The sequence below is a fragment of the Siphateles boraxobius genome, unplaced genomic scaffold, assembly GCF_051911475.1.
Source record: "Siphateles boraxobius isolate OS27281-9 unplaced genomic scaffold, OSU_SipBor_1 130, whole genome shotgun sequence".
NCBI lineage: Eukaryota > Metazoa > Chordata > Actinopteri > Cypriniformes > Leuciscidae > Siphateles > Siphateles boraxobius.
The window spans coordinates 7,559,194-7,579,897 of record NW_027508734.1 but is presented as its reverse complement, the minus strand read 5'-3'; the positions used below and the strand labels follow the sequence as shown (position 1 = coordinate 7,579,897).

Genomic DNA, 20,704 nt, shown 5'->3' with positions numbered 1-20,704 from the left:
AATCTTCACAATAAGACCAATAACTATTTTCATTTCATGCTGACTTCAAAAAATGAAGTCCATTAAAAATATCGAATTAATCACAAGCATTGACTTTGGTCCAATTTATTATTTTATTTAGTTGGTTAGTTGACATTAAAAATATCAAATTAATCACATGCATGATATAGCTTTAATGGTCATAGATTAGTAAGTTAGTTAGTAGGTTAGTATAGTTTATCTTGTGTATATCCCTGTAACTGTGTATTTATAGTTTTGCTAATGCTTTGGGAATGTAAAGCTTTTTCGTTTTAACCTTGCCAATGAAACCACTTGAATCTGAGAGAGTGAGAAAGAGAGGGAGCAACAAACTCTAGGAGCAAATAAGAGAGACAGCAAACATGGGAGAATAATGGAGAAACCGTGTGTCTGTGTGTGTGTGTGTGTGTGTGTGCAGTGATGTTCTCATTCCCATGCCACTTTCTCTGTTCCAATATCTGTGAGAATTAGAAACTCACACAACTCTCTCTCTTTCTGCACTGACAGCTCAATGTCAACAGTGACCCAGAGCGAGGGAGGAGAAGGAGAGGTGGAGAAGAAGAAGAGGGGTAGCTAGGGAACAGAATGAGTGAAGGAGAAAGGTGAGCAGCCAGTAATAACACTGCTGTGTTACTTTTGAGCAGTAAAGGATTGCATTTATCCAAGCTGAGCTTGAAGAGGGGAAATATGAAAGATGGAGGAACACAGAGCCAGAACAAGGGAAGTGACTTAATGATTGTATTCTGAGAAGTCAGAGATATATGGCATGTATTTCATACCGAATGCATGTTTACATTGCCTTTTTGGACCAGATTTATGACCTTGCACAGTTTATAGCAAACAAACACGCGCGGGTGAAAAATGGCTTTATGAATTATTCATCAAGGAACATTGCTTGATGACAATTTACGATTTTGAGGTATGTATCCGACAACTGTATATGAGACTTTACATATTTTCTGGCATCTAGTCACATTTCCGATAAAATGTGGCTTATGTCCATGTTTTATGTGTGTTTCCCGTGGCCTCTCAGCACCTGTGTCTCGCCACTCTATACATGCGTTTACGTGACATGAAAATGAACATCTTTATCTCAAAACACAATGATTTCAGCCTGATCACATGACACGTGCCATAACCAATCAGCATCCTGCTGCAAACAACTGCCCTTTTGAAGTGCGCTGGGTGTCGTAGACAGTGTTTGATTTGAATTTGAATTTAAAATATCGGCCTCATTACGATTTTCATTATCTAATCAATTATTCATGAGTTAGGCAAACGAAATGGCTTAGATGCTCAGCGAGCACTCGACGAGGGCGATTGGCCCTGAACTTGATTTTCGCTTGATTTTGCATTTTGCGTCGTTCTCTCCCTCTCGCCCTGTTTTTTTTTGCTCTGTTTTCACTCTCTCTTTCGAAATTTTCTTTCTACAAAACGAAAAGTGCATGAGATTCCCAGGGGTGTGCTTTCCACAGCTTTCAGAAACTTATTCTGTGCCACGTTCAGTCAAGAAAAAGCAAGTGAAATGGGGAAAGAAAGAGAGAGAGAGGTAGAGAAAGATTGGAGAAGGAAATCAGGATATGTGCAACACAGAGCAATGGATGACAGCAAAACAGAAGGGAAGATGGAGGGTTGGCAGATGGAGGGATATGAGAGCTTTGGGACTCTGAGAGAGAGAGAGAGAGAGAGAGAGAGAGTCAGAGAGAGAGAGAGAGAGAGAGAGAGAGAGAGAGAGAATATGCCAACCAGAAGTATCATGCATTCAAACTGAGGGGGCACAGGCAAAGTGGATTATAAATGCAATTTGAATTTATACATAACTGATAATTTAGTTGCCCAATTATTGTAGGTAAAAATGTGTTTATCTATTACACTGTAGCAGAAATGTCTACATTTGCAGATTAGCATTTGCAGAATTTTTGCTTGGTTTATTTAAAAAACAATGATATATTATTTTGGGATTTTAACCCTAGTTTCCTTGCTTACTAAGTGAAAACTGCACCACTCGACGAACGTGTCTAATACATATATAATGGATTTTTGCCATTTAGTTTGTCTTTATTTATATGCTAAAAGCCAATATATTTACTACCGTTCAAATTCAAATGTTTGGGGTCAGTAAGATTATTTTTGTAAGAAACATTATATAGGACACATTAAATTGATCACATTGACAGTAAAGACTTTTACATTGTAACAAAAAATTTTTCAAAATAAATGCTGCTGATTTGAACTCTCTATTCATCAAAGAAAGAAATGTTTCTTGAGCAACAAATCTGATTTCTGAAGGATCATGTGACACTGAAGACTGGAGTAATGATGCTGAAATTCAGCTTTGATCACAGGAATAAATTACATTTTAAAATATATTAAAATTGAAAACAGTTATTTTAATTTGTTTTATTTCTTTTGAATATTACTTATTTTTGCTCAAACAAATGCAAATAAATTGGTGTGAGCATAAGAGACTTTTTTGGTGTATGTACTCAACATTGACACAATTGATTTTTGCAGATACATGCATTTAAAATGTCAAATTGTTCTCTTGCAGGAAAACAGACCAAAAGTTTTGAAAAAAAAATTCCTGTTGGCTATTTTTTATTTTTTATGTGATATTCAAATTGTCTAATTACTTCAATACAGGAAAGAAACTGCGCTCATTGGGCGATTTCATAGGTCCTCCGGAAAGTGAGCCAGGACTGCCACCGGTGTCCCCTTAGAAGTAACAGGTACGTGATGTCCCTGACGACCACGCTTATAGTAGCATCTCATCATATGGTGACGGTATAATGGAAAGAATTGACAAATGGACCGAGTAAAGAGCGCTCTTCAGGCATATCTCATTCAACATGACAGCTTTCCAAGAGGAAATTATGTTTAAATAAATTCTTTTTCTTTCTCGCTCAGCCTCAGGAAGATAAATAAGGAAACGTAATGAGAAAAGTTTGTGCAGGAGGAGAAAAGCCATTGTGTCTGTATATTACCGGCCCCAAATTACGGCCGTTAAAACACCTCTTTGCTCCAGCTTCCCCCTCACCAGCCATCCTCTGCCTGAGCAAAGATAAACACAGGCCCTAGATGGAGGGTAAAAAAAGAATCCAAATGAAACAAATGACCTCTTATTTTCATTTCATTCAACCCCCTGCCCACCCCCAACTCACTCCTGCTCTTCCTTTCTCTCTTTCTGCTCTCGCTAATGGTTATTTGCCTTGGTGGAAAGGGTACAGCGTTCTCAAAGAGGAGAAAAGACTCTTTATATGAGGGAAAGGAAAAGAGAGGGAGAACAAGCGTGTGGATGAGAGCGAGGGGGAGAAAAAAAAAGGCAGAAAATATTTCATTTAGATCCATTTTCATCCGCAGCGACACAGGTCCCCTTCCTCTGGCTACATTAGAAGTAAAAAGACAGAGAAAGAGAAGGGGGAAAGAGATACAGGAGGGGTGAAAAAAGAGAATTACATGTCAATATTTGTTCCCTTTGGCTCCTCGGATAAGGGCTGATACATTACCTAGAACCTCTCCCTGTAAACCAATTCAATAACGGCGAGGTTTGCCGAGGATCACAGTGACTCAGGGGGCAGCACGGAGAAACATCAAGAGATGGAAACGAACAAGTGGGGAGACGGGAGAGATGAGTTGAGACTGGCTTAAGTGAGAGAGAAAGAAAAAGAGTGTCAAAGCAACTAAAATCACTTCTGCAACCAAAGAGATGGGCTACATTGAAGGCCTTAATTGTTTCTGCCACCAAACATTTAGTCCAAACTCGGTCCTGGAGGGCCGCTGTCCTGCAGAGTTTAGCTCCTACTTGCCTCAAAACTCCTGCCTGGAAGTTTCTAGTATGTCTAGTAACTCCTTGATCAGCGGGTTCAGGTGTGTTTAAATGGGGTTGGAGCTGAAGTCTTCAGGACAGTGGCCCTCCAGGAGCAGGATTGGACACCCCACGTGAAAGCAATTGCTTTAATGATTACTAATTTGTACCAGTCATCCAGGGATGCGTTTCCCAAAAAGCATCGTTAGCCAGCTATGTTCGCAAGTTCCGTCGTTATCAGCGTAGTTCAACGAGTCTGTGTTTCCAAAAACCATAGTTCTAACGTTCGCAAACGACACTGCAAAGTTGTGTGGTTGGAACGACAGCACTCGACCTGTGGTTAGAAGAATAGAGTCTTGTTTGCATGACATATGGACTCAATAAATTCTTATTTAGAGCAGAATAAGCAAGCTGACATTCAGTACAATCTGTATCTTTGGTTTAGAATACATACAAATGTCATTTATGTATTTTAGTTAGTCAAGAGATTAGCCTACGTGCTTTAATACTTAAAGGCGCTCTAAGCGATGTTGGGTGGTGTCATTTCTTGTTGATGTTCGAAGTATTGTGAAACAAAACGGAGGCTAGCTAGACCCTCCCTCCTCCTCATCCACGCACTAACCCCCCAAACCTTTCTTGTCGGTTATTGTCTGGCATAGTTTGTTATGTTTCGTGGTGTGGGTTAGCCCAGTTTTTTTTGTTTTGTTTTTTTGTTTGTGGAGCCTGGGGTGTCTGCAGAGACCGCGTTTTTTACAGTGTGTTCAGGGGACAGGCAGCTAGCGGATAGTGAGGAGATGTTTGCTGTATGTGACAAAAAATGTTTTGACCTAAAAAACGCGTGACATCGCTTAGAGCACCTTTAAGAACAAGCCTAGCTTGAATCTGGACATAAAGAAAAAATAACTGAGAAAGAGGAGAATTAGTCCTCAGATGCCATGTCTGTAATTTATAGCAAAATATCTAGCATTTATTCAATCTCAAATAGATTAATTAAAAGTAGTTATAACTCCACCACGTTCGTGACATCATTAACCAGTGTTGTCGAACGACCAATTTGCGACAATGCGGTTTCGGGAAACATTTGTGACTAGCTACTTAATATCTTCAACGATGCATCGTACTATGGTAGTTAAGCAGTGAGTTACGCCGGAAACACACCCCAGAGAAGTAGTTAACTAGTAGAAATAAGTAATCATGCAATTGCTTTCAGTTGTTCACTAAACCAGGGTTGCCCAATTACTGTCCTTCAGAGTTCAACTACAAAAAGGTTTGCTGCGATAGTCTGTGTTACTAGAAACTACTAGCAATCTGTGTTGAGGCAACTTGTACTGTAGGTAAACTCTTCAGGACCGACTTTGGACACTCCTAATCTAAACATTTGGTGGAAAAAACAATTAAGGCCTTCAATTTAGCCCACATTAATTTAGGAGGTCTTGGAGCAGTTTGAAAGAAAATTCATATTATAAGATTATTAGAAGTTCTCCATGTATTTTACTCGTTTTGATGTTCTTTACGCACAAATTGCACTCCGGGAAGCATTTTGTGGAGAAATTACTTTTCCTCCTTTATGTGATTCAATCCAAGACTAGTCAACAACTAGTCAAGGTTTGGCTGGTGAGCATGACCAAGTGATCATATATGCAGGTAAGCTCGCTCCAACCAGAATGCCCTTTGTGATATGCTGGTTCGAGAATATGTGACAAGCAATAGGTCTAAGGTTATGGAGGATTGTTTTAATGAAGTTGCATACTTCATACATAATATGTAGAAAAGATCAAATTTAAGAATGAAAAAGAAATTGGAAGGGATTTTAGAGAAACTGAGTTAGCAAAGATTCATTTTGTGATATACTCACAGCGAGGATCTTTTTCGTTCTTCGTTTAGGAGTAAAAAGAAGTTTGAAATGCCTTCGCAGTGGTATACTTTTAATGAACATCCAGACATCCAGCTATTTAGATGAATAAGCACTAATATATTGCTTTAAATCCACAAATATCATGTTATCTGTAGGTCTACTGTAATTGAGACAAACAAAATTGTCCTAATTAATTAGTTACATCATATGGCATTTACAACTCAAAATATGTTGTGGTCCCATTAACTGTATGTTAGTTAGTTACAGTGTAGCTTTCTCCAGGTATATCACAAACCTCCTTGCTCAACACAGCCCAAAAGCATTATTGGCAGAACTAATCAACTAGTCAACTGGCACAAGTCCTATTGCATTTCAGTACATCATTAAAATGATTCCAGATCTCATAAAGGCTTTAATCAGAAAACAATTTCATCTGATCCATCTGTGGTTTGATTAATGAAAGAGTGTTCATCACCTTCTGCAGATATTTTCTTCATACTCCAAAGCGTATGTGTTTTTCCCCCCTGTGAAACAAGATTTTGTCATTAATGGCAAAACTCTTTACCTCAAAACAACAAGGTGATCATTGGTTTTTGTTTTACGTCTGTTTATCTATCTATCTTATATATTTATTTTCAGGTCTTTACTTTTCTATAGCCAGTTGTACTGAGGTTTTTTTTTTTTCATTACAAAAACGGTAACTTTATTCCTTGCATTTTGAGCTGTTACTTCAACGCCTGATGAACCTAAAGATGTATGATGGCTTTTGTGCTCTCGCTCTCAAGTTAATTATGTTGTTTGTTGGTCTCGTATGGTCTTGTATTAATCCAGATGGTTTCTAAAACCTGACTGTTATGCTGTAGAAATGCTAAATGAACGTTGTCTTCGCACATTTCCTTTGATTAATAGTGTTGTTGCTATTGAGTCTGGGGCTCAGAGACTCAGGTGGACGGGTCGTGATCCTGTCTCCTACCTTCATCACCTGTCCGTCAAACACAAAGTAGGCTGGGACTGGCTGCGTGGGGCTGTCCATCAGCCTTAGTGGGAGGGTCACGAATAATGATAGCACCCCATCTGGCCACGAGGGCGACATCACTGCGAGCTGATTGAGGTGAAAGACCAAGTACGCCCACTTTTTCCTCCTCGGCCCAAGACAAACGAGCGAAACTCCGGCACGTGCATGTGTATGTGTGGTATGACATGCCATTTGAGGGAGACAGATGGGATCCACTCACTTATACTCGCGCTGACGCTCGCTCACGCCAGCCTCTGCCTCATTTCACCCTCGGCTCCCCGTGATGCTGGCAAGGTCGTGACCTCTCTAACCCTTGACTTTAACAGTCTGGACAAACATATGGAGGTAGGGGGCCAGACATAAAGTTTTATGCGCACACATTCCACACTTATCGTCGCCTCACTCGCCTCACTCCTGTCATGCTAAAGTGTTGTCCGCTCTCATAAACGTCCCATCAGTTGGCAGAGATCAACAACAGTTTAGTCCATCCCGATTTGCGTATCCGTAGCGGATCCGAAGGCCCGCGGGCGAACCAACGCTACCCTCACCTGTGCGCATTAACATTCGAATGCCACCCGCATTGATGTCTGCATTCATTAAGACGAGAGCGCTCAGGGCTGCCATGTGCGCGCGATACAAGAACTCCAGTCTGTCATACAGAGTGATATCTGTTGGTAGTCTTGGCGAACAGGCACGCGCACAAATCCCAGACACACGGTGTTCACTTCCATCTCGATCAAAGCGATAACGCTGCTTCTTAATGTCTCACCTCATTGAGATTCTATCGGTCTATCAGTCTCTGGCCTCTCACACACACACACTCTTTCAACCTGAGGAATGGCATTCTCATTAAGATACATCAGATACGATGACTCCTGAACTGAGCGCGCAAACTCATTTCCACCGGCTCTCATAAACGTCTTATTAAAACAAATCTCTACTTATTTTCCACATGTGCGTACGAATGTCGAAATGATTTGTATTTGTACTGGTGTATGTATCGCAATATAAATATGCATAATGGAATCAGTGTGTGTGTGTGTGTGGTGGCCCAAAGCCTCACCCGCCGTCAGTAATGACAGGCACAGCGTAATTAGCCTGGGGTAAACAATTAACACAGGAGATCCATTCTGATGCAAATGACCAAACCCCAGCAGAACCAGACACAATGCCGCCTCAATGCATTTAGAGTCATTATGATCACCTTCCAGGTTGGCGGAGCACACCGTTCGGTTTGTGTGTGCGTGCCGGTGCATTGTCTTTGTTATTTATTGTTGTGTTTCTGCAGCTCTGTCCTCTGTTTGCCGTTCTCATTAAGGTTTAGGGTAAATGTTTTTTAATAATGGCGCATCAGGTAAGCTGTATGGAAATTTCCGTCAAATGGGGAGGCCGAAAAAAACATTAACTGGCGAAGACGGTGGCGCGTGGGTACGAAACTCAGCTTTCAATCACACGCGTGTTTCTCTGTAATCACACCATCATTGTTCTTGTTCCTTCCTCTGTCCTCCACCGTTGTCTCTCGTTCTCCATTCTGTCGTACCTCTAAATTAGCGCCACTACCTCTGCCGCCATTTGCTGTCCGTTCTGCCTTTCAATTACCTCTGCATGTTTAATTTACTCCATGGATTTCATTTTGAAAATCACAGATTGATTGTCATAAATGGAGCTATTTATTTTTTTGTGATGTGATGTGGAAGTGCATTATGGGATTGATTTTAAGGCACACATTAATGTCCTCATTCACTGTGTCACTTAAACACTTATTTCTCTATTACGCTTTGCATTTGTGTTTCACACATAGAGCGAGCTGGATGTAAGTATAGATATATATTTCTATGCACTGTTGAGTCATTTGTAATGTTTTTTTTTTGTGTTCATCCATTTTGAAAAGCTTTTAAGGTCATCTGTGCAAATGCACACGGGAATAGAGTTTCGCGTAATGGCAGCACTTATTCACTTAATCGAGATCATACGATATAGTTTTTTCCCTCCCGGAACAAAACTCTGTCTCTTCGAGTGGGGAAAAAAAGACTGTTCCCTTTCCTCTAAGAATAATTGAGGCGATAGTGAACACAGTTGCTAATTAATCATGCAGTAGATGAAAATTGAGGTGAAAGAGAAAAAGATGAGAGGAGTGGCAGAGAGACGAGAGGACCTGGATGAGAGATGAGAGACATTTAGAAATGAGAGGAGAGGGCAAGAGTGGATGAGTGCAGGTCACATGGGGAGGGAGAACGTGAAAAAAACAGGGTCATAAAGGAAACAATGGAACAAGATCGAGACATGTTTTGAAACAAAGATTGGCACATTATAGATTTATGATTGTAATAACAGACAAGATGCTTGCATTTAAAAATCTGTTTACAGTGATGGGGGAAAAAATGAAATGTGAGGAAAAATTATGTCAATGCTTTTACATTCTCTTGCAAATGTTTTGCGTTCCCCAGAGAAACTTTGCATTCGCTTGCAAGATGTTTCTCAGGGGAACTCCAAAGTTTTTGCAAGACGCAAAGGTTTTGCGAGCAAACGCAAACAGGAACGTGTTATGCCATTATTTAAGTCATTTCTATTTAGAACTTTTTTTTGGCATAAAGGGGTCTTTAAAACTGAGACAAGAACCATTCTATATAGAAGCCCATAAAAAAATGGATGATATAGCATCACTATTTTTTTAAATCATAGTTTTTTAGTAGCGAAGCTATTTTATTAAGTAGTGGGCTAGTAAAATGGCCATACAAAAAAAATCTTCACAATATTTATATATTAAAGACATATGTTGGCCATTACAGTACAGTACAGTATTCTCTGTCAGGACAAGAAATGTTAATTCCGGGAATGAATGACTCTTTTGAATCAGTTCTTTTCTCTTCTGATTTACATGTACACACTGTTCAAATGTTTGGGTTTATTTTTATTTTTTTGAAAGAAGTCTCTTATATCTTAGGCTGCATTTATTGATCAAAAATACGCTAAACGGTAATATTGTGAAATATTATTGCAATGTAATTTTTTCATCTGATGGCAAACCTGATTTTTTTTCCTCCACATTATCCTTCAGAAATCATTCTAATATGCTGATTTGGTGTTCAAGAAACATTTCTTATTATCATCAATGTTGAAAACTGCTGTGCTGCTTAATATTTGTAAAAACTGATTTTTTCCAGGAATCTTTTATGAATAGAAAGCTTAAAAGAACAGCTTTTATTTGAAATATGAATCTTTTGTAACATTATAAATGGCTTTATTGTAAATTTTGATGCATCCTTGCCGAATATAAGTATTATTTCTTTAAAGGGACAATGTGTAGTTTTTTAGGTATTTTATTATCTAAAATCAATATTTTTATTCATAAATATGTCCTCAATGGTGTACAAATACCTCTGCCAATTATCTGACTTATCCTCGTACACGAAGAATTTATTATCTTTATATACATGTGACGGGTAGGTCCACGGAGGCTTCCATGTCCTTCCGCCATCTTGAAAAACTATAATAGCAGAGAGGGTCAAAAAGTACTATAGGCCAACGCGTTTCCACAACGCGTTTTCGTTCAGAGCCAGCGTCACGTAACTGAAAGCAGCAGAAACGGAGGAGCCGAGCAGTGAGAGGCGCTTGTCACGGCCCCGTGTTTTTCACAGTCAATTATTCATACTGTAACATTCGTTTGTTCGTTGTGTCAAGTTGCAGTTTGTTTGAAATAACAAACCTGTTCACCCGAAGGAAAACTCGACGAAGTGCTATTAGAAGACATCCTGTCATAGCTTTTTGGTACATAACAGCTACCGTAGATGCAACACGCATTTGAAAAAGCGAGGCGCTGGAGAGCACAATTCGTTTGAATGCAAAATACAATTTCACCTCTAGATGAGAGAAATTCCTACACAATGTCCCTTTAAAAAATTTTTTTTTGAAAGGTACTGTATGTCTAACACGGTTTGCTTATTTGACCAGTCGGACATGTCAATTTGAGGCACAAAAAATTCGGTGATGTTTGGCTTGCACTACCTGTGTGTCCAACCATGGCAGATGGGACGGGACAAATGGGCTGTAAGAGGATTTGAGACCCTTTCAGACCTTTATTGACACATTGAGGTTTTCTGGGTGAAGAGAGGTGATGGCTTGTCATGTTCAGTCTCTCTCTATCTTTCTTACTCTCTCTCAGGAGAACATGTTTTATTTTATATTTGTGGGACAAAGGTCCATTCTCTTGGAGTTTTGCTAAAATGACCCTCTTAGCGTCCAACAGCCCCTCATTATCTCTCCATCTATCGTCCATTCATCCATCCCCCTTTTCATTTTCCCCATTCCATTCATCTCTGCTGTCCTCAAATCCATCTAATTCTCCATTTATCCTTTTTTAGTTCCACCCTTCTCTCCATTATTCCTCCATCCTCTTCTGTTTCTGCTCTGTTCATCATCCCAGTACCTGTAATGCCCTTTTCCCTCTCATACGCCATCATGCCCAATCTCTGTGACCTCCTCTTTCCCTTTCTCCACTCATCCTCATCCACTATTCATCCCTGCCTGTTCAGCCCACTCCAAATTGGAGAGGGCTGGTTTCCTCTAATTAAAATCTTTAATCAGACTCCTAATTAGCCTAACCAGAGCCTTGTAAATCATTTCCGCCTCTTGCCTCTCCTACAGACCCGGACCAAGATCCTTTTCGAAAGCGTTCGGCCCACTGTAATGCTGCTAAATGAAAGCGAACTGCTGGAAATGACGGAGAAAGAGGAACGTGCCCTCGCTCATTGTTCTGGGTGGGTTTCCTGTGACTGGCACACTGGTGTGATCTGTACGGTCTCTAATGTGGTTTAAAGCTTCAGCAAGTCATTCTGTAATGATGGCAAAGGCTGGAGATTTCCCTTTGCTGTGGATTTGAGACGCTTATCTTAAATCTAGGATATCATATATATATGAATGGTCACTGCATGTTTGTTGCACGTTCGAACCAGAAATGGATAGTGCTCCTTGTAAAAAATATTAATTTTGATGTGTACAGTATCTCCAGACCCACAGCACTATATCACTGGCTTATCACAGGTGCAGATTTGTTGATGGCAAACCAATATTTTCCAAGTTTTCTCTTCAATTAAAAAAGAAAGTTTCAACGTGTCAGTCTGTCTGCCTGTGTCTATCTCTGCCTATCTGTCTATCTTTCTCTCTGTTCCTGCCTGTCTAACTATCTGTCTATCTTTCTCTCTCTCTGCCTGAAGGTGTCTATCTATCTGTCTATCTCTCTTTGCCTGTCTGTCTGTGTCTATCACTTTCTGTCTGTCTGTCTGTCGATCACTATTTGTTTGTCTGTCTATCTCTCTCTGTCTGTCTATTGTAGGTCTGTCTGCCCGTCTATCTATCTCTCTGCCTGTCTCTCTCTGTCTATCTGTCTATTAATTTTAATTCATATTGCTTTATTGGCATGACATACTTAGGTAATGGTAATGCCAAAGCATTGCACAAAGCAAAACAAAAACAAACAATATGTGTATGTATACATATTTGTATAACATACAAATTACTGAATAAATGCATAAATTATATTTATCATATAATATAAATATATACCTTATATAATATAAATAGACTAGCACTAACAATCATTAGAACCACATAAAAATGTATGGTGGACCAAGCAAAGATGGATGGATGAATGAATGATCCCTAAGGGGAAATTAGGGAAGATGAGCTGTTGAATGCACTATATTCTTATATTACCTCACCGCACTCAGTCCTGTCAGCTCCCTTTACTAATTAGGCGACACAGATCGAGTCTCCATAGCTAACCTGCCTTAAGGCCAAAACTTTATATGACTAACCTCTGCTTCCACACCATCTTTCACTTGAGTCCAAGCCACGGGTCGTCCCTTAAAGCCGCCCATATCCAGTGAAAAATCGAACTCCCGTGTGACTGGGGCTAATGTACACAGTGGATGACCTTTGCCACCGTTAATGGTTTAATGTCGGGGTTTAGTTGTGGTGGATGTGGAACAAGAAACGTAATGAACTCTACAGCATTAGCCGTGGCTGATTACTCAGCACAGCTGGAAGAGGACATGCTGGAAAAGCAGCCTTGTTTTCCTTGCTCTCTCTCTTTTCGCTCTTGTTTTATGAGGTTCTGCCTAATGCCCCCAAAACGCACTTACAGTCTCATCTCCACGGTAGCTGAAGTCATTATTTGGATAAATGACATCACCTGTTGATTTTCTCCAGACCCTCGAAGGCTCATATCTTTTCTTCTGCTCCTTTCTTTTGTCTCTCGTACTCTTCTCCTTTCCCAAGCCGCAGGCCTGGTATTTTTAGGGCCGTGTGAAGGGGTGAAAGCATCGAGCACTTTTTCTCTCATCTCTCCATTTTAATCCCTGAGTGATGGCTGAAATGTGCGAGGCCCAGAAATGACTGTCTCTCCGCGCCTGCGGGCATGAGCCATCAGTCACCTCACTACAGACTAAAACAGCACAATTCCTCGCCAAGCCGGCCCCCGGAGGTGTGTACGTGTGTGAGTGTTGTGTAGTTGTGTATGCTGGATGCATTATGCTGAAAATTCAGAATACTTCCTTTGTGCCGCTCGCAAAACACCACTGGGCTAATTGCCGCATTATGCATCTTTCACTTTTTCACCCTCGCTGTTCACGACACCCATGTTGGTTGTACTTATTGAACTCTTTGAGCCAAAAACGAACATGCTCCTATCACACCCACACACATACACACACAAAATGGGTTTTTGTGTTTAATGGGGACTTAAAACATGCACATCCATAGACATATTGATTTTTATACTGTACAAACTGTATATTTTATCCCCTAACCCTAAACTTCACAGAAAACTTTCTGCATGTTTACTTTTTCAAAAACATCACTTATTATGATTTACAGTATAAACTGTTTTCCTCATAGGGACCAAAACATTTCCCCACAAGAACAAGGATTTCAGATATTGCCATCTTTGTGGGGGTATGGTTTACTAGGAACACACACACACACACACACCCATGCACGCACGCACTTATTATTGGTGCCCAATTATTAATAATGATTCTTCATTATTGATTATCCCTCAAAGTTGAAAACAGTTTTTGCTGCTTCATTTTTTTAGTGGAAACTGATGCATCATTTTCAGGATTCTTTGATGAACAGAAAGTTCAATGAACAGCTTCTATTCGAAATAGAAATCTTTTGTAACATTATACAAGTCTTTACTGTCACTTATGATCAGTTGAATGCATCCTTGCAGAATAAAAGTATTAGTTTCTTAATAAAAAGATCTTACTGAGCCAAAAACTTTTGAATAGTGTTTCACAATTGTTTTCAAGATTGATAATAATAAGAAATGTTTCCTGAGCACCAAATCACCATACGCTTTTCAGAACGACCATGTTGGTTGTACTTATTCGCCTCTTTGAGCCAAAAGCGAACTTGCTCCTATCGCATCACGGAAACATGCATGCACACTCCTGTAATGCATAATGCATTGTGCTGTAGCCGTTTCAGCGTCGTCAAATCATCCCCCCTCCCCGCACGCCCAGTCTGTTCCAGGCTATCAGACATGACAGTGCCAGCTGGGCTCCTGGCAGAAGCCGAGCAGGGAGGAGGAGAAAGAGAGAGAGAGAGAGAGAGATGGAAACACAGCAGGACAATGTGAAGAATGGATGCAGGGGGGAAGGAGAGAAAGAGCGAGGGGGAGGCGCTCCGGCGTCTGTTCCGTTCCCCGCTGATCTTAGACGCGTTGCAGAACCGTGCCGGTCGAGTTTTTTGGGACGGAAAGCCGCTCTGGGTTGAGCAGTGTTCAGTTTATATAAAGACAGCTGTCAGCACAGGAGTGTGTGCCACTTCCAAACACTCCACTCATCGCTGACTCACTCTGAGCAATTAACTGCTCCAGTTAACCTCGCTTCTGTTGATAGAGTGAGAGAGAGAGAGAGAGAGAGAGAAAGAGAGAGAGAGGAAAACAGTATCTGAGTGTATCTGTTTGAGCAAATCACCATGTGTGTTCAAGAAAGTGTGAGAACTGAAGAAAGTCTGTGTGCGTGTCTGTCCATCTGTCTGGGAAGGTGTGCCTGTTTAAACCAGCATGTGTATGTGATCATGTCTGAGTTAGCTCAGACTGTTCAGAGACTTCGCAGCTTGTTTCTGTGTGCCCATGTTGGCTGAGGTCTTTAGCGCGTTACCTTGTTATCGCGTATGCCTCACACGCCAGAGACCCGGGTTTGAATCCCGCTAGGAGCAGGTCAAGTAGGACTGGTTACATTTGGTGCCGTGACCCGGATGGGAGTGAGGTTTAGGGGGGTGAGTGGGAGTGGGAATCACCTCACGATATAATACGATACATGGCTCACGATACCGATAATATCATGATACAGCAATTCTGCGATAAACAATATATTGCTAGACAATCCTATAATGATACATCACGATATCTGTCTAACTATGAAAACAAAACGCCAGTGAAAAGGTTAAGTGCAAGTTTTCTCTCTTTAAGTCCAAACTGTTAGAAAACAGCACAGCAAGTTTTTCAGTCCGTAAATGAAATCGAACATTTTAAGTAAATTAAACATTTTCAGTGAGATCAGGGTGATGGCGTTGCATGTTTGTGGTATTACCCCAGGACTTTATTTTTAGCAGGCAGTTCCTGTATATCGCGTACTCTTTGTCGAATTTTGTTTGTCCCATCAATGGTATAGAAGCTGAAGAGGGTCCAGACTTTGGACTTAAACGTGATTTGGGCATCAATTATTCTCGCGTCACACGGAGAAGGACAACGACATATCGCCCTACCGATATTTTGCCCCGCCCCTAGGGGCACTGGCGTGCACAGGGGGTGGGGGGGGACAGTGGGCTTTTGTCTCAAAATCTATTGTGCCCTCTATGATAATTGTAAATAATAATAATAATTATTATTATAAATAGTATAATAAATAACAATACACTTATATACTATTGTCACTTACAATAATAATTTTTACAATACAATTTTTTTTTGCGGAGATGAAGCGGTAGGGGGAGTTTCCTCTGCAGCGCTATGTGCAGCAGTAGTTCACCGCGAGTCTTCAAACTACAGGAGCAGCGGGGAACGTTAAGCTAATATGGAAAAGTAAAATTTATCCTACCATGCTACTGTAAAAGTTGCAGCAAGCGAGTTATGCTTAACTAAAATAAAAGTATAACTCGATTTCAGCCGCATTGTAAGTCTGACAATGTCACTCGTTTTTATCCAAGTGTTATTAGCTTGGGGAAATACATCTAGTGAAATGAAATCTTAAGTCCATGTCCAACTCTAAATTGTAAGGAATTTATATCTTTGATTTCAAAGTTTGTATTACGTGTTCAGTCTATAGGCGTGTAGTGTTTCTTCACAAAGTGACATCGCCAACTACTGGCCTGCTATGCATATAGAGAGTTTTTAGTCCTTTTCGCAAATCCTTGTGCCTTTTGTGCAAAAACTTGTTTTTAGTACATCGTTGTCATGTAAACGTACCCTGAAGGGAGTCGGAAGCTTAGTGATGGTGACGTTGAAGTCATGCAACCGTGGGGTTGTTTATACGCTTCAAAATTCATAAAAGTTGTGTTCTAAATAATGTTTACTAATATTATAATAATTTCGCTATTTTCGTTTGATGTGTTATGCATTCTAATTGTATCAACATCTTTTCATAGAATGCCAAGGATAAAAAGAAAAAAAAAACAAGGAATTCTTTTTTTTTTGCCCTTTTCGGTCCTTCAGCCCCTGCCCCTGAGGAGGTCTGTGCCAACACAGCCTAGGGGTGAGTGTAACGCAGGTAGGCCAGTAAGAGTTGTGTGTGAAAAACCTCACTTCCCAGGCCTCAAGAGGCTGCGGTCTTTAGCATCCTTATTAGCACACCCGCCTCCCACGCCGGAGACCCTGGTTCGCATCCCGCATGGAGCAGGTCGAGTAGGACCGTTACATATGCTAATAGCTGTGCGTCCCCATACACATGCTCCTCTATGAAAAAGCAGTATGTGAAGGTTGTGTGTAGTATTAATGAAACGCTTGATGGATGACGAAGTGCATCTGCCAAGATTCGTAAGTGTGCACATAGTGGATGTTTTGCTATCTCATTATGCGCTGGTCAGAGTAAAGGTCAAAGGTCAATGCTAATAGGCCTGATGTAATTTGTCCAGGAATTTATTCAGCACACTTAAACATCTACGTGACTAATGGTTGAGAAGTTATTTTTCATTTTACTGTATTAACTTTTTTTGTTGTTACATTTTTCTAGAATTTGTCATTTTTTAAGATAATGTGAACATATGGAACATGAACCTAATTTGAAGGACTACTGGATCTTCAAAATGAGTCAATTACTCGTTTGATATTACAGAAACAGTCCCTACCAAAAATGAAAAATCTGTCATTATTGACTCAATCAAAACCGGTATGCATTTAATTCCTCTGCTGAACACAATAGAAGATATTTTTAGAACTAAAGAATTTCGGTTCGCACTGACTTCCATTGTATTTTTTGTTTATACAGTGTAAAGTGCATGGGAATTGAAACTGTTTAGTTAGCAACATTCTTCAAAATATCGTCTTTTGTGTTCAGAAGAAGAGAGCAAGTCATACAGTTTTGGATCGATGTGGAAATGTGCTAAATTAGTAAACTTGTCCATAGTCAAGTCACCTTTATTTATATAGCGCTTTTTACAATACAGATTGTTTCAAAGCAGCTTTACAGAGATAACAGGAAAATAATGCAACAAAGTTTGTTTCCAGAAGAAAATAGCGTCACAGTCCAGGTCAAGTAAGTTCAGTGAATTTTTTTTGTGTTTTAAAAAAATTATTTAGTTCATTTATATATATATATATAGCCACTGTGAAGAAAACCGTGATGTCAGTTCTCCTCTGGCCAATGAACAAACAGTGTATGATTATGATTCAGGCAGCATTACAGGTCAGAAGTCAGATTGGATCGGAACATTCAGAATATTATCGCTAATCATCACGCGGGTATGGATAAATAATATATATACGCTATGGTTTTGTTGTTTATTTGTATGTATACCATTTTGTATATGGTAACTGTATCCGGTGATGGATCACTATCTGCACTCCCATAGGCTGCATCACATCACTGGTCATTTGCATAAAGTTGAATTGTGTTCAGCTTTGCCCTCACCAATCTTTCCCATCTCTCGTTAAAAATGAATGATTTCAGGTCACTTTGTTTCTCTAAATCGCTGCACAATGGCCCTTAACCCTATAAACCCACATGCATGTTTGATAGGTACATGGGTTTCTGAGGTCTCTACATCATATAAAGTCAGAATTTGGAGGTATAAACTCGCAATTGTAAGAAAAAAAGTATTGCGAATTTAAAGTCAGAATTGTGAAATGTAAATAACAATTACGAGAAAAAAGATGAAATTGTGAGATAAAAAAAATCATTACCTTTTTTTTCTGTGGCAGAAACAAACTTCTACTATAGTATAGCGTTGTGCATAATTGTGCTGGAAAATTTTTTCGCAGTTTTTGATTTTCCGACTTATGCTTGCATAACATTATGGAAAAACCTTGTTGAAAATGTGTGCATTAAATATGATGAAAATATATGCACCTTTTTATACATATTTTGTTTAAATGTTGAACCGTTTCAGTTTAAAAAAAATAAAATAATAATTTCATATGTCAGGCATGAATTATTTATATTTCTCTGCCTATGTGTGATTTAACCAGACGGCGTTACAGAAAACCACCACCTCTGTCATCTGCTCCCTTCACCCGACACCCTTGTTCTTGACTCGGGATCGCCCTGAGGGTCGGCCGCCCGGTTTGCTTCGTCTCGCAGGAAAATCCTCGAGCCTCTGCCTGGAAACATCTGAGACAGAGAACAGATGGCGCTGTGATTTCTGACAATTGTGAACATGTTTTCCCCCCAACTGCGTCTGTGTGTGTTTGTGCTCTTTTAGCTATCCAGACCTCCGCTCCTGTAGACTATACACCCTTGGGTGAGTATTTGTATGAATGAGAGAGAGTGAGAAAGAAAGGGAGAAATACATGTGTTTATGTTCTTTTCAGGCCTACTTGCTGCTACGGGTCAGACCCATAGAGTCATCATGGATTAAAAGCACTGGGAAACACGCCATCGGTCCGTCACTCAACGCACTCGGATCCAAACTAGCACAACGGGGTGTTGACAGATCTTCTCTTTTAACGCTGATCTCAAAGCTGTATTCCAGAAGCTCTCATTATGAGGGGAATTTGAATGCATGTAAGAGCGACTGCTCTGAAACCAGCATATATGGGAGACTAAGCGTGAAACGGGACCGGCGGGGCCCACGGGTCAGGGATGATGATGATGATGAACTGGCGGAGCCCAACCCCACTGTTTGTCCTGAAATGGCTCCAACATATAAAAGACTCTGCAGTAAAGGTGTGTGTGTGTGTGTGTCTGTGTGTGTGTGTGTGTGTGTGTGTGTGTGTGTGTGTGTGTGTGTGTGTGTGTGTGTGTGTGTGTGTGTGTGTGTGTGTGTGTGTGTGTGTGTGTGTCTGTGTGTGTGTGTGTGTGTGTGTGTGTGTGTGTGTGTGTCTGTGTCTGTGTCTGTGTCTGTGTCTGTGTCTGTGTCTGTGTCTGTGTCTGTGTGTGTGTGTGTGTGTGTGTGTGTGTGTGTGTGTGTGTGTGTGTGTGAGAGAGCTGTACTGTCTACAGGCTCGTACGGAAAGTAAATCAGAGGCCTATTGTACCGTAAATGTCATTCACCCTGCCTCTCGTCTCCTGTCGCTGGCAGAGCGTTTTGCGGGTTATGAGACTGGATGGACACCAATACTCTGCCTTAAAGGTGTCCAGAAGAGGCTGGAAGAGAAGATGAACTGTGAATTTGGGACTCTGCATGTTTTACAAGACAGCATCCATGAGGAAAATCAATTAAGCTGAATGGTAAACGTCAGTTATTTCTGTATATTGTCTCTGGCACTATAAAGAGGTCCAACATATTTGAAGCAAATTTGTGCCCTTTAGGGAGGCCTATAATAAGGTAAACTAGATTTTTACACATTCTGAAGAAAGTGTTAGAGGTGCTTGCCGGTGGAAAACTCACTGCTACAATGCTAGGGTGATATAGATATCGGCACAATATGGGTAACTTATCAATTATCTGCCAAAATTAGAGTATTTTTTATAATATATAATATTAAAGAATATTAGCCAGTATTTGATATTTGTGTATGCTCATTTCCTCTAGTTTTACATTTATAATACCTTTGCCATCAAAAGTAAATCTTGAAAACCCTACTAATTAAATAACTGTTAGATGTAATCAAAATCTCAAAATGAATATTCTTTTCTCATACTGTAGATTATAAAGTTCTGATCCCTAAATGTAATTGTTGCTTTGATTTTAGTTTGTAATGATTTATTTTTAAAAGTACAAATCTTTCTTAAAAATGTTTTTTTTTTTTTTACACTTAGATGAAAATTACAGTTCTATACTCTCAGCCATTTATTGGTTATTGGCCATAACATGAAAATAATTATTGGCTTATTGTATTTGCCAAAATCTCCTTATTGGTCCATCCATCCCTTGTTTAAGACAAAACTTTCTGTGATGTTCAGGTCACTCCACAAGTGAACGTTTTCATTTCTGTATCATGCCTCAGAATATGAGATCTTCATAAACAAGCTATACATTTGCTTTTAGATGTTCTAATCCAGTGTAGTCATGCCCCGAGGCCAAACATTTAACCCACAAACCTACTTCGAGGCTAATGTAGAAAATGTGTGTATGTGGATGACCTGCTAACGTGAAATAAGATCCTGCGATGCATTGAAAAAATCAACGGAAAGCCACGCATTACTACATAGGGTGAAATGAACTTTAAGGGTGTGAAGGTGCGTCTAGGAGGTCAAAGGCTGGATATAAGAGTAGCAAAGGTGTGGCACCGGTGAAAGGTGACACCCCGGGAAGATGCAAATCTCCCACAAGGTGTACAGGGATCTGGGAAGTTTCCCCGGGGACTCGTTTATGTGCGAAGCATCCGCGGTAGATGGATCACCTGAGC

General features: G+C 40.2%; 1 protein-coding gene across 3 annotated transcripts in view; it reads left to right on the top strand.

The window, feature by feature from the left end:
- Positions 1-2,659: 2,659 nt before the first annotated feature.
- Positions 2,660-20,704, top strand: part of serpinh2 (serine (or cysteine) peptidase inhibitor, clade H, member 2) — a 44,785-nt gene continuing 26,740 nt past the window's right edge. Inside the window, exons 1-2 of one of the 3 annotated variants that reach the window (XM_077227584.1) lie at positions 2,660-2,747; positions 18,725-19,079. The gene's annotated coding sequence lies outside the window, so the exon portion shown is untranslated. Of the gene's footprint in view, positions 2,748-5,374; positions 5,468-18,724; positions 19,080-20,704 lie in introns of those variants that run through there. The other 2 variants (XM_077227589.1, XM_077227590.1) reach the window with 2 other exon arrangements.